Source organism: Olea europaea, chromosome 13, assembly GCF_002742605.1.
Source record: "Olea europaea var. sylvestris chromosome 13, O_europaea_v1, whole genome shotgun sequence".
Classification (NCBI taxonomy): Eukaryota; Viridiplantae; Streptophyta; class Magnoliopsida; order Lamiales; family Oleaceae; genus Olea; species Olea europaea.
This window is the reverse complement of record NC_036249.1, coordinates 11,794,105-11,798,174: the sequence shown is the minus strand read 5'-3', so window position 1 is coordinate 11,798,174 and position 4,070 is coordinate 11,794,105.

Below are 4,070 nucleotides of genomic sequence, written 5' to 3'. Positions count from 1 at the left end.
TGTGGGTTCAAGCTATGAAGGAAGTGGTGGATGCACTATTGAAAATTAAGACATGGATTTTTGTTCCACTGCCCGAAGGTTAAAGAATAGTATGGTGTAAATGGGTATTCTCCATCAAGTACAAAATCGATGGATCCATTAAAATATACAATGCTAGGCTAGTAGTAAAGGGCCATACTAAACATATGACGTAGACTACAAAGAAACTTTCTCTCTCGTGGCCAAGCTGAATACTATTAGGGTTTTGCTATACCTTTTAGTCGATCTCGACTGGCCATTGCATCAATTTAATGAAAAAAATGCTTTCCTCCATTGTGATCTTGAAGAAGAAATCTATATGGATGTCCCTCCAAGATATACAACAACTTCAGAAGATAAGGTTGTGTGTAAGCTACGACGAACTTTGTATGGCTTGAAACAATCCCCTTGAGCTTGGTTTGGACGGTTTATTTTGGCAATGAGGAAATATGGTTTCCAACAGAGTAACTCTAACCATACTCTATTCCTGAAGCATCAAAGAGGCAACGTGACAGCATTGATAATGTATGTTGATGATATGATTATTACGGGAAATGATCCTAAAGAGATAACGAGACTTCGAGAACAAATGGCAATAGAATTTGAACAGATTCTTTATCTCAAATTCTATTGCCATTTGTTCTAGGGATTGAAGCAGCTAGATATAAGAAGGGCATATTTTTTCTCAATAAAAGTATGTTCTAGACTTGTTATCTGAGTTTGGACTATTGGATTATAAGCCCGCAGACGTACTAGCAGTCCAAAATCATATACTTGGAGAGGATCCAAATCAAGTATCAATAGACAAATGGAAGTATCTGAGATTTGTTGGTATTACAAACAAGATCCGAAAAACATTGATGATAACATGAAATTGCAGATTACATCATAAACCCTAAACCACAACATCAAGGCTTAGATCTTTCAATTGTAGGCTCAGACCACGCCCATTTTACCATCACAGAGGCACCGAGACTCAAACACAAGCCCTCACAACCCAACACATCAAGGTCACTTCACTGGAACCAAAACAAAGACTGCCTACCTTCGATCGATTACTCACACAAAGGAGAATCACACAAGAACACGATTATCACAAAGATAATCAACCAGAAATCTCACAAAGAGAAGAAGGAAGGGTCACAAAGACAGAGAACACGAAGGTTCCAGAAGGCAGAGAGAAAGACAGAAAATAGAAATGACGATCCAAGAGCCAAACAGGGGCTAAGGATGATATTTATAGGTAATATCATCAACCGTTGATTAGCGGGTCAATCCAACGGTCCAAGAGTGACTAACATGTGTGGGCTGGGTATTGGGCTCGGTTAAGTGGGCCTTCTAGGTATATAATTAATGGACCAAGTATTAAATCCATATTTGGGTCTTTTCATCATTGCCTAACAGTTGGACTGGATCAAATGGCATCACAGCCCAATAGATCTCCACCTTGATGCCAGTGATCATACAAGAAGCCTAATAAATGTAAAACACAATTTAAATGTCCTTCTCAAGAAGACAGCTTCCCAGCATTCTCAACAAACATCAACCTTAGCACCTGTACAGAACAAAACACTTTACCAGCATTAATGTTCAAAATTTGTAAACAAGACTTAAATTTGTTTAAAGGTATTACCTTAGTACCTACATCAGCTGGATTATACTGAGTTGCAATTTTCTCAAGTAATATAAGTTCTTTAGAAACAACGTCTCTAATAAAATACAACTTAACATCAATATGTTTTGTTCTTTCATGAAAAACAGGGTTTTTACATAGGTGAATTGCACTTTGACTATCAGAATACAAGACAACAGGGTTACTCAATTCATTTATTTCAGATAATAAGCCCTTTGAGCCATAATGCTTCTTTTATTGCTTCAGTTGCAGCAACATACTCAGCTTCAGTAGTAGATAAAGCAACAATAGGTTGAAGTTGAGATTTCCAACTAATACATGTATTACACAAAGTAAACATATAAGAAGTAGTAGATTTCCTATTGTCTCTATCTCCGGCAAAATCTGAATCTACAAAACCCTTAAGTACAATACCTTCATTACAAGCACTAAAGATTAAACCAATATGTGAAGATCCTTTCAAGTACCTCAACAGCCATTTTAGAGCAACCCAATGGTCTGGTCCTGGATTGGCCATAAATCTACTAAGTGAGCTAATGGAATGAGCTACATCAGGCCTAGTACATTCCATAGTGTACATGACAGAACCTACGGCATTAGCATAAGGTACATTTTCCGTTTGCCTAATGTCAGATTCATTTACAGGACATTGCTCTTTACTAAGTTTAAAATGGCTGGCCAATGGAAGTGAAACAGATTTAGAGTTATGCATGGCAAACTTAGTCAACATCTTTTCAATATATGCAGCTTGCTTCAAGTACAATGCCCTACTGTGCCTTTTCCTAGTGATTTCCATACCTAAGATTCTCTTTGCATGTCTTAGGTCTTTCATTTCAAATTCAGCACTTAAAGACCGTTTTATCTGATTAATAACATGCATATTCTGACCAATCAGCAACATATCATCCACATAAAGAAGTATAAATGCAACAATAGTATTTTCATCATTTCTTTTAAAGTAAAGACAATGGTCATTTCACTTCTTATGAAACCAATAGTAGATACAAAATTATCAAACCTTTTGTACCATTGTCGTGGAGATTACTTTAAACCATATAATGATCTTTTTAAAGACACACATGATCAGATTTAGTTTCATCAATAAAACCAGGTGGCTGTCTCATATAAATCACTTCATCAAGGTCACCATGCAAGAAAGCAGTTTTCACATCCATTTGTTCAAGTTCAAGATCATAATGAGCAACAAGGGCAAGCATAACTCTAATTATTGTGTACTTTATCACAGGTGAAAATATCTCATTATAATCTATGCCCTCTTTTTGCGTAAATCCTTTCACTACAAGTCTAGCCTTAAATCTTATAGGCACCTTTTCAGTATTTCCCTCCTTAACACTAAAGATCCACTTGCAATCAACAAGGGTCTTACCTGCAGGTTTTGGAACTAAAGTCCAAGTCTCATTTTTCATTAAGGAATCCATCTCATCTATCATAGCAGCATGCCAGTTCTCAGACTGCTTGCAGCTCATTGCCTCTTCATAAGATTTTGGTTCTTTAAATACTAAGTCATGATAGGACAAGACAGCAAGTGAAAGGTAATCTCCATACCTAACAGGTTCTCTTACTTCTCTCCTAGTCCTATCTCTAGTTAATTGGTAATCTCCCAATTCATCAGACTGACTTTCCAGATTTTCTTGAACATTTTCCTCTTCATTTTCTTGAGGATCAGAAGCTATTTCAGCTTCTTCATCTACCTGTTCATCACTAACAGGTTCAGTAGGTAAACCAAGCTCCACCTGCAGCTTGGTATCATCACCTCTTTCATCACCAGGTAGCCCTTTTGGTTCTTTATTATCTAAACAAGGCATCTTTGACTCATCAAAGGTAACATCTCTGCTGGTGATGATTCTAAAACCTTTTACTTCTTTACTCCATAGCCTATAACCTTTAACCCCATCGGGATATCCTAAGAAAACACATTGGGCTCTAGGATCAAGTTTTCCTATACTTTGATGGGAATAGGCGGCACAACCAAAGATTCTTAAATGTGAATAATCAGGAACATGTCCTGTCCATAGCTCTTTAGGGGTTTTATCTCCTAGAGCACTTGAGGGGGTCTTATTAACAATATATGAAGCTGTCATTACAGCTTCACCCCATAACACCTTAGGGACACCTGAACCTATCAACATGCACCTAACCTTATCTAGCAAGGTTCTATTCATCCTCTCAGCCACTCCATTCTGCTGAGGTGTATAAGGTACAGTTTTATGCCTTTTAATACCAGATTCTTTGCACAACTGATCAAATTCAGCATTGCAAAACTCAAGGCCATTATCAGTACTAAGGATCTTAATTTTCTTCCCAATCTCATTTTCCACCAGAATCTTCCAAGTTCTGAATTTATCAAATGTTTCAGATTTGTGTTTCAACAAATAAACCCAAACCTTCCTAGAATAGT